Consider the following 10826-nt stretch of genomic DNA (forward strand, 5'->3'; position numbering starts at 1 on the left):
GGCTCACATTCTCTCCTGTGTCGCAGATGGGGACCCCTGTGACTTGTGGAACAAGGTTCAGCAGAGCCAGGCTTTGTGGTTGTGAGACCCAGCCGGGCCGGCAGCCCCACGCGGGCTCGGGGTAATTTAGGGGAAACCCCAGGTTTCTGCGGGCGCTGGCCACCTCAGGGTCAGCCTTGGCAGGGGTTCAGGGCTCCAGGGCACTGGGGCAGAAACCCTGGGGGCTGCCGGCTGGGCCTTGTGGTGGGGTTTTGGAAATAGGTCGCTGAGGTCAACCCCACCCTCTTTCTGCCAGTTTACAGCAGAAATGCCTGAGGCCCAGAGGGGCTGGGACCCCGAACACAGCTGCCAGCAAGTTGGGAGCACGGTGGAAGCGCCCCTGGTCTCTTGACGGTTGTTTCCACGTGGCCCTGGGCTTGTCTCTTTCCGGTAAACCCTGCTGTGGAGCCCGGAGGCCGCTTGTCTGCTTTCCCCCACCCACACACATGCAGCCTTGTTCTCTGACGCTGTCCCCTACCCGGGCTGCTGTCTCTGCTCCCCTCTCTCTGTTCTCTGAGCTCCTCCTTCACTGTCTGCCTCAACAGTCACTTGTCCGTCCATTCACGTGTCCATCCATCCGTCCGTCCGAGCACTCATTCCCTGAGTGAGTGCTCACGGGCGGCTCCGGGCGCAGGCTCTGTCCTGGGCCGGGCGGGCCTGGTCCCTGCACCTGGGAACAGGGGCAGAGACTTCAAACGCAGAATCGCACCAGCGCACCGAGAGGCCTGTGACTCAGGCCGTGAAGGAGAGCACAGGGACAAGGCGCGTGTGTCACCGCGTCCTGCCCGAGCTGGGAGGATCAGGGAACTTCCCTGCAGGAAGTGACATCATTCTACCCCTTCCTTAATACCGCCTGCGCCGCAGGGTCGGGAACCTCAAGATCCAGCCCCAGAAGGGCCCAGCTGCGGGGTCCCCAGCGGTGCTCTGGGAGGCCCTGGGGGGCCCTGGGAGACGGGTGGGGAGCGGAATGAGAGTGTCTCTGGGCGCGGGCAGGGCTGCTGTCATGAAACTTGGGGCAAACTCCTCAGCCTCCGTGAGCCTCAGGTTCCTCCTCTGGAAACTGAGGATGTGAGTGGCCCACCCTGAGGCGTGGAAGCGGGGGCACTTAAACGGCCCCGTCTCTCCTTTGACCTGACACTGTGAGGACTGATGTCTCAAGCCTTCTAGCTTGTGCCTCATTTCTGGCTTTCTGTTCCTTCCCCCTTCTTCACCCTGTGGTACAAATGAATGACAGACATGACAAGACTGGTCTTAAGGGCTGTTATTGTCACGAGCTCAAGGGCTGCTTCTGGCCTAAGTTGCTGTGTGGACTCGGGCAGGCTGCTCTCTCTGGACCTGACTTTCCTCATCTGTAAAATGGGGCTGCTTACGTCCTTGATAATGGAAGTGGCGGGTGCCAGCGCCTGGCACTACTGAGCACTGAGACCGCTCCAGAAGGCTCTTCCGCCCAGAGGAGGACACTGGGTAGGGCTGGTAGTCGGCGGAGGGTCTGGCAGGAGTGGGATGGAGGCCAGCCTGGGACCCTGGCTCCGGCCATTAGCCGTGTGAGACCCGCGGCTCTCACGTGGGCTTCAGGTGGAATAAACGAGCAGCGCTTGGATGGAGGGGGTGGTGTCGAGGAGGGAGAGCCCCGCTGGCTTCCAGAGGCTGGCATGGCTACTGCGTGAGGGGACCCAGGGGGGCTCATTACCGCTCCCGGCTCCTGACTCGGGAAGCACTGTGCTTCCTGTGGGGCCATCAGATATTCAGAGCAGGAGATGGTGGAGCTGCGGGTCAGGGGAAGTAGCCCCTCCTGCCCTCCAGGCTAGCCAGCCCTTCACGAGGGTGGTGTGCGTGCTGGCCTGGGGGCCCTGGAAGCCTTGCCCCCTCCCTCCATCTCCTTTCCTGTTCTAGACGCTCCCTGCTTCTTGCTTGCCAGCTTTTCTTTTTCCTTTTGTCCTGTCCTTCCGTCGGGGCTCACGCTCCCCGTCTCTGAGGCCCTCTCTTTCCTTCATTCATCCAGCAACTTAGCTGACCGCCTCCTCCTTACTCCACCTGGGTCTAGGCAGGTGCCCAGGGCGGCTGGTTTGCGAGACTGGTTTGTAAGAGTCGGTCTTCCTCTGTTGAAACGCACCCACTTGGCAGCAATAATACACTACACCTAACTGGCTCAGGCACCCCTGGGATTCGAACCCAGGGTCTGGTTACTAGACAGGTGCTTTAACCAGCTAACCACGGCACCGGCAGGAGTTGGTTTTTCTCAGCTAAACTACCCGTGGTACCCAGCATGTAAAACAGAACAGAGAGCTGCACCGCTGGGCCCCGCCCTCCTGGGCCCACGGCAGGTGTGGCGGTGTCCCCAAACCGTGCAGATGGAAATCCACGGCTCTGGTCCAACCCCTTGTTTCCTGCAAAGGAAAACCAGACCTGGAACAGAGAGGGTCCCTGGGTGGGTTGATGGCAGAGCTGGGACTAGACCCCGTGTGCCCTGACTTCCAAGGGCTCCTCTTCCCGACGTCCCAAGTCCCTTCCAGTTTAGCTGTAACTTTTCCCAAAACCCCCCTTGGTCTCTGCACCAAGACCCGAGCCTTCCCTCCTGCACACCCGGCTGGTGCTGACACACTTCACGTGCTTTCTGAAGGTGGGTGAGGCCGAGGGATGACAGAGATGCAGGTGGCACCCAGGTGACGTGGCTATTGAGGACAGGGCCGCCGTGAGGAGGGGAGCCCCTGGACGGCATGTGGACCGCACCTGTGGGTCTTGGGGGAGGAGGGGGGCAGCCCAACCCCCTCTCCTTGATGAGAAACAGCAGTGGATTCCAGATCTCGAGTTCAAACAATGTCTCAGGCACATCCGTCACTGTTTAATCCCGTCGGCAGCTAGGAGGGTAGTTCTATGGTCCTCATTCTCCTGAAAAGGAAGCGGAGGCCTAGAGAGTTTAAGGGACTTGCTTGAGGTCGCACTGCGGGGGCAGAGCTGGGATCTGAGACCAGTCTGGCTCTAGACCAGCCCAACCGCCCCGTGAGGAGGGGTGGTGTAACTCTGGGCTGTTGTGCGGGGCGGGGCCCCAGCCCTTGAGCACCAGCAGGTCCTCCCCCTGCCCACACCCCCACTCCTAGACGCACCCGGTCATCATGGCGATGCTGGGGGCTGGTCCAGGGAGGGGTGGGGTCTTGGCACAGAGGGCTTGACCTGCAGGACCTGGCCAGCCTCTCAGCTGAAGGCATCGAGGGCCCCTATTTGTCTGCTGCTCCCAGGCAAGGAGCTGTTCTATTTGTAAGTTTTTATAAAAGCTGTTTGATCTTGGAAGCCACGTCTGCAGAGGCAGGGTCTGGGAGAGTCAAGGCTCTCTGATGCACATTGTCAGGACATTTGGCCTGTGACGAATGGCCACAAGGCTATTTACAGCAGGCCGCTGGGTCCTCTGACTTCTGGGGAACTTCAGGCATTTGTATGTGTGCCCTTGTGTCCTCCCCCCTGAGTCACTGCTACCTCCTTGTCCCCTGAGAGAACTGCTCTCTGCATTGGCTTTTCAGACCCTGGCTGTCCCTAGAGACTAGAAGCACACTCAAGGGTGGGCTGCACTGTAAGAAAATTGGGTCTGTTTTCACCCCTGACCCCTGACATCCCAGAGGAAAGGGGGACCCCTCCTCTCCCCCGGCAGACGTGGGACTGGCGGGCTCCAGGCGCCACGGGCCCACCTGAGAGTAGCCGTGAGTGTTCCCCTCCTGGCTGGGCTCATTAAGCACAGGAACCTGGAACTGGGAGGGAGAATTTCCTCATTTCATAAAAATTTAACCTACCGCGCAGAGGCAGCTGGATCCCGCCTGGGTGCCTTCTGTCTCCTGCCCAGAGATTTTAGTTGTCTCTCTCCTGGTGGGAGAGAAGGTGCTGGAGGGAAACGGAAGCAGCTGAAGGGGGAGATGGTTCATTCTGTTGAGGACGCGTTACCTTCTGAGGAACTCACGAGAGTAACCAGCACTGACGGAGCCCTGCCTGTGTGCCAGCCACTTCATGAACTCTTTATTTGATTTAATTTATACTGCAACCCTCTGAACTAAAGATCCTTTTCCCAATTTCACAAGTGGGGAAATGGATGCTCAGAGAGGTAAAGTAGCTTATCTAAAGGCACACAGCTGGAGGCTGGAGGAGCCGGGACTCAAACCCTGGTCCGTGTGACACTAGGGCGTGGGCTGTACGGTGTGATGGGGCTTCCTGCGGGAGAGGCAGTCGCTAACAGCCTCTGGGCAATGGGGTCAGGTTTGGAACACGCTGGCTCCTGGCCCGCTAGCCTGGGGGCTCATTTGGGTCTGGGAGGGAGCTACTGTGGGGAGGGCAGGGTGGAGCTGGTCTGGGAAGGGGCCGGAAGACCACAAGCGAGCCCACGAGAGCGCCTCAGCCCCGGGCCTGGCACGCGGGAGGCGCTCACAACGCCTTAGTTCCTCTCTACGAATCCTCCCCAGCGTGACTCTCCTGGGTTCTGTGCATCTCACTTTGCTGTACCGTCTGCCAGGCCCTCCGCTGCGCTGTGGAAGGAAGGGGACCATCTGCCCCCGCCGATGGGGGACAGGTATCCCTGTGCTGTGCCCGGGCGTGGGAGGAGCCCAGGCCGCTCGCCAAGCGCATGTGAGGCAGCGGGGGCAGATGCCCGCACACCCCAGGGCCCCAGCTGCCCCGGGAGCTCCCTCACGTACAGGCTCTGGGCTTCCCCTGGAAACGCTAAGGAGAGGGCGCCTGAGGCCCGCTGGGAGGGGATGTGACCAGGCTGCAGACACGTCCCTGCGTTCAGGACCTCCCGGGGGAATCACGTCCTGTGCGGCCCACAGCTTAGAAAAGACACATTTCAGCCTTGAGGGAGCGCTGCCTCACCTAAGAGTGCGGGCAGAACGTCCCTGACTTAACGGGGGCCCGGCCGGGGCAGGCTGGCCTCCGCCGGGTGGACCTGAGGGAAGAGGACGCTCGGGCGGGCGCCTGGCCGGTGGGGAGGTCCCAGGGCGAGAGGTGGGCCTGGGTCACGCGGGGCAGGGGAGGAGTCCCAGGCCCCCGGAGTTGCTTTGTCATCAGATTCCCCCACGGCCTTGAGAGGCGCTTACTTCCACCCCGCAGCGAGGAGAGAGCAGCGAGGCTCCGAGAGGCACACTGCGCGCCCCGGGCCACACCGCTAACAGCGGGGCCCCAGAGGGAAACCCAGATCTATCAGGTTCCAAGGCCTGTGTCCTCGGTGCTGCCCCTCGGAGCTCTGGGCGCGGTCGGCAGTGGGCACACTTGCTAATTAAACCGCCAGTCAGCGCCATCTCTCAGTCACAAGCATGGGAAAGCCAGGGATGATTCAGCAAAACCTGGGTGGACAGAATCCGTTCATAAGCGCCCTCTCCCCTCAGGCGGCTCCCAGTCTAGCCTGCGTGTGAAGCGAACAACCAGCCGATGGCAGTGGGCCGCGTCTGTGATTGGAGAAGTGAGGCTGTCTAGAGCCCAGCCCCAGGAGCCAGACAGCATTCCCGGGGGTGCTGAATTCTGAAAGAGGAATAGCTGGGCCAGGGCCCCAGCCCCCTGGTGGGCAGTGGCAGGACCAGGACACCCAGCTGCCCCGACCCCCACCTAGCCGGACCTGCGGGCCCTCCCTGAGCTGCCAGCGTCCGGGGCTGCTACAGCCCAGTGGCTGCCGGCGGCTTCGCAGCAGAGAAGCCTCGTTAAAGCTGGCAGCGCAGAGCTTTGCCCTGGCCCTACAAAATCAGAACCTGGAGGATTGGGGAGCCAGGGAAGCTGTGATTTAAACCCCAGAGTCCACTGTGGTAACGCTGCGTCGGAGGGGACGTGGTCTGTGGAACCCAGACCAGCCTGATACAACGGAAGCCCTCAAGACTCGTGCTGCCACCCAGCCTGGGACACAGACAGGCTGCCCCCAGTAGGCTCCGTTAAACGCCCGCTGCCCACATCAGACAGGGGGGTGTCCGGGAGGAGGACTGGGACAGATGCAGGGCAGGGGACGGGGTAAGCGAGCTCCCCACCACTCTGCCAGGCCCAGTTCAGCCGACATGTATTGAGTGCTTGCTGTGTGCTGGGCTGCCGAGGATGTGGGAGGGAGACGGGGCCCCTGCCATCTGGGGGGGGGGGACGGTTTAGAGAGGGAGAGACACATGTGAATAAAGAATTACCCCACGGTGTGCTACAGTGAGACAAGGCAGATCACAGCGACGATTAAAATCCGGGCTCTGGACTCGATAAGCTGGGTTCAGATCTGGCTTCCATCACGGCCCCGCCGGGGGACCTGGGGAAAGTTCCTTTCTTCATTCAGGGCCAGGTCCTCCCCTGTAAAGTGGGGTCATTTCAGGACGTGGCGCAGAGCATCTTAGGAGTCGCAAGGATGGTGCGCGCCGTGAATCCGGCCCCGTGCTGGGCCTGGGAGTCACTGAGCGACGTCTTCTCTGCCGATTATGACGCGCTAAGTGGGGTGAACTCTGTGCAGGTGGGGTCAGGGCAGTGGCACCAGGACTTAGTTCTGAAGGGTGAAGCGTCCGTCGGGCAGGCGAGGATGGAGGCAGGGGGGACGTGCAGCCTGCGGTAACGCGCTGCCTTCCAGTATGTGGTCAGAGAGCCTTTTCCGCTCCAGAGTGGCTGGAGGTGAGAAGGACGGGAGAGGAGCGGGGCTGAAGCTGTGGGGAGGGCGCTCAGGGCCGCGGGACGGGGCGAACGGGGACGGCGGGTGCGCTGCAGGCACGCAGATGCTCTCTGGCGCTGCGCCCGGGGCAGACATTGCCAGTCTCCGAGCTCCTCCCTGCTGAGCCAGGCGTGGCTTCGGTGTCGTGGGTGACTTCTCCAGGCAGCCCCTACCAGCTGACTGGCACTGGCCTGTGGGCTGAAGGCAGTTTGTCATCCCTGAGAGAGGGCTGCATACAAGTCCTTCCAAAACCCACTTACACATCCCTGCCCCCAGCCGGGAGTCTTATCAGTCTTTCCCGTCTTCACCACACTGTGGTCTGGGCTGCAGCGAGCTGGCAAGCTGTCCTCTTTCCTGCTCTTAGGCCAGCCCCCTCTGGGCTCACATCCTGACCGCAGGTCTAGGCGGCAGCCGGAGCAGCCGGCCATCTGAGGCCTGGCTGTTCCCGGGCCGTTCCACCCCACCCTCCCACAGCGAGGGCAGCAGCCCCACCCGCCCCTGGTCAGGTTTGACTGTGGGTGGGCGCGTCCCTTGCTGGGTCTGGCTTGCTCTGCCCTCTGTAGCAGCTGCAGCCCAGGGCCACCACATCAGGCCCAGGGACAACCTTCAAAGCTTGCCCAAGATGCTTCCAGTTCAGCCAAGACCTCATAGTGCGTGTGTGAGTGAGGGATGTGGGCAGGGTGGGGCTCGCTCCAAGACTGGCCATTGCGGCAGGGACCAGGAATAGCCCAGACAGCACCACGTAGTCCCACAGGTACCATTTAAGCAAACCCTGGATTTGGAGAGGCCCAGACTTGGTTTCCAAATGGCCTGGAGTGGAATCCCATCTCTGCTACTTACTTACTGGTGCTTCCACTTAGCGTCTCTCTGCCTCAGTTTTCTCACCTGTAAAATGGGGAGAACCTCACAGGTTTGTTGCAAGGATAAACTGGAATTTTGTGACCACTTTAGAAAGATTAATTATTATAAGGAAGAACGAACAGAATGGTTACACAGAGGGCTTGTGGTAGGATGGAGTGAATCTGAACATAACTTCGCAGGATTGGAAATGTACGGAGAGGGGTCGCCACTGTAGAGGCTCCAGTTTTCTGAAAGGTCCGTGCTTTCCCCCTAGCTTTCGGGGGCCTGGGACCCCACTGCCTGTCCTTCCCCACCCCGGAGCCCCCAGGACAAGCCTCGCTTCTCCTCCTGAAACTGACCTCCCTGCTCCTCCAAGGCTCGGAGCTGCTTGAATTCCCGCCAGGCTACGCCCTCCAGCCTGGTGAGCTGGGAGTTCGTCCCCCTTTAATCCTGAGCTTCATGTGCGAGACTCCCCTCCCCGGAGAGACAATGAAATCAGCCTGCCACCAGTTTGCTGTTTGCCAACCCTCGTTTCAGGATTTTCAACCCAGCTTTTCTGACTGTCTTTCTTCCTGGAGGACAGAGATCTAATCTCTTCCCCAGCCTTGTTTATTCTGTGTCTTCAGAAACGAATCGGACTGGCATTTGGCTCTGCTGGTTCGGGAAGGAGGGCAGAGTGAGGTTGCCCCAGCTCTCCCGGAGGGCGCAGATTCCGGGCCCGTCACCCGAGCCTCCCCCAGCTTTCTGGGTGTGAGGGGATTAGGGCCCATGACCTGTCTGCTTACTCAGAGTCTAAGTGTATCAGTCACAGATGACTGACGACCCTCTCCTTGGGCACTGCGGGCGGGGAGGTCCCGAGGCTCCAACACCAAGCTCTCGTGTGAGATGAGGACCGGGGCTCCCTCTTCCCAGGCTGCGTGTGTGTCTGGGTGAGGGCTCAGGACTGGCCTCGCCTGCCAGTCTGGCCTCTGTGCCCAGCCCCTAGGGCTCCGGCCAGCCCTGCTCTTTCCCGAGCACAGTTGCTCTCAGCTGCCCCCCACTGCCGCAGGTAAGGCCCTGGCCTGTCTGGGCTTCCGTAAAGCAGGGGTAATTACGGTCCCGGGCACCTGGGCGGGAAGCGAGGCCTACGTGGGAATCCCACCGCAAACCTGAGAAGTGAGGGCACTGGCATTGCCCGAAAACGGGGCCTGGACCGCCCTCACCCGACTCAAATGCCCCCCTCGGGGACCCCTTCCCAAGCTCCCAGCAAAGAGCGGGGTCCTCTCCTCTGGGCCCCTCAGCACCTTGCTGACCCTTCTGCTCGGTCACGGGCCCCAGCCCGAGCCCGGCGCTGACCCTCGTCCCACCGCTGCCCAGGAGCCGGAGAGGCGCCCTCTGCGCTGCGTTCCCCACACCTGTGCGGTGGAGGGAGCGGCAGCGATGACCGCGCTGGGGTTGGCGGGGGGTTACGTGAGGTAACGCTCATTAAGGGCCTAAGCCAGGGCGGGACCCGGGTAAGCCGTGAACAAACGTGATGTCTCGCTGCAATTGTTAATACCGCTACTGATCACACGTTGAGAAGTCTGTCCTTCCCTGGCAGGAGCTCCCGGAAGTCTGTCCTTGCCCAGCAGAGCTCCCTAAAGGCGGAGACGGGTCTTAGTTTTTTTTTTTTTTTTGAGATCCTTGATGCCCACCCAGAGAGCAGCAGGTGAGGCTGACCGGGTGGCGGGAGGTGCTCGGAGCCTGCCTGTCCTGAGCGCAGAACGATCTCCCCACCCAGTGCTTGTGTCCTGGGGGCTGCCTGCTGTGCACCCCCAGCCCTGGGTCACTGTCCCCCATAGCTGCACCATCTCCCTGACAGGGGTGATAACCCAGTTCTGCTCCCCCTCCTTCTCCCCCATGGTCACTGTCCCGTCAGCACCAAGCCCCTGTCCTAGTGTGTCAGAGCTGGGCGAGACCTGGGAAATCATCTGACCCATCCCCACACTTATGCATGAGGAAACCAAGGACCAGAGAAGTTGTCCATCTGGCCTAAGGCCACACAGCAAGTCAGAGGCGGCCCTGGGGTTGGATCCAGTCTCTTGACTCCCACTGGAGGGCTCTTCCTGACCGTGCACCACCTGTCGCTTCACCAGAACCACCGTCACGGTGTGTGGGGGACGGACACTGGTGTTCACCGAGCACCTCCTGTGTGCCGGGCACCGCGCAGGCTTTGGTGGGTGTTAGCTCTGTTGCGCCTCCTGACGCACCCAAAAGAGGTGATGATACGCTGTCCACGTCCCTGAGGGGGAAGTCCCGGGCTGGGAGAGGTGGAGGCCCTGACCGGGCCCAGCGGGGCCGTGACGAGGCGGGGGTTCAAGCTCAGGTCTGTCCGCCCCCGAAGCATGTGCTCTTCCCGCTCTTCCTGCGGCCTCCCATGGAGACATGGCTGCCCCTGGGCCCCAGTCCTGGGTGGGTGGGCAGGGGGCTGCCTGCCCGGCACCTCCGTCCTTCCCTCTGCTGTCGGAAGCGTGGACGTTGCTGGGACTGTCACAGACACGGTGACTGTGGGGTTGCGAGCAGCCGGGGCTGTTTGTTCTGGCGGGACTTCCCACTGCCTCTGTGACCCAGCCCCGGGCCCTCCGCCTGGACAGGGAGCCTCCTGCCCCTGCCTGTGGGGGGTGGGGGGGTTAGGTTGCAGTGGGCTGAGGCGGACTGGGGCCTGCGGGGCAGGGCGGCAGGGGCCAGGGCCGGCCAGCTGCCACGAGCCTCCGGCCGGCGGTGCCAGGTGGTTTGTGGGAGCGGTGACGAGTCTGAGGCTCATTCCGTGTGGCTTTGCCTGAGGTTTCTGGCCTGGAAACCTGACTCATGTGGATGGAGACCGGCTCCCGTCCCCAGGGGGCAGTTAGCGCAATTACAGTTTCCGGTCCAGCGGGGAGGCGAGGTGGTGCTCCGAGCGGGGAGGCCGAATCGGGCCTCGGGGGTCAGCGACTTCCCCACCAGTCAGGCGGGTGGGTAGGCCAGTGCCGGGCTGAGCTGTGGGGGAGCCCGTGCCGTGTGCGCTGCCTGCAGGGCCCCCCCCCCCCGAGTCTGGTCAGAGCCCCAGCTAGGTCTGACTCACCATGGGAACTCGGGCAAGGCCTTTTCTTCCTCGGGGCCTCACTTTCTTTATCTCTAAAATGAGGTTTCCACCAGCCCTAAGAATTAGATGACTCTCCCTGCCCCCACCCATTCAAAGGCGCGTACGAACCACACGGGAGCAGAATAACAACACGGAAGCCACAGCGCCGAGCCCAGCTGCGGGTGACACGCTAGGCCCTGCTCCGAGCCCTCTGCGCGGTTTCCACTCCCT

This window comes from Camelus bactrianus, chromosome 27 (assembly GCF_048773025.1).
Source record: "Camelus bactrianus isolate YW-2024 breed Bactrian camel chromosome 27, ASM4877302v1, whole genome shotgun sequence".
Lineage (NCBI taxonomy): Eukaryota > Metazoa > Chordata > Mammalia > Artiodactyla > Camelidae > Camelus > Camelus bactrianus.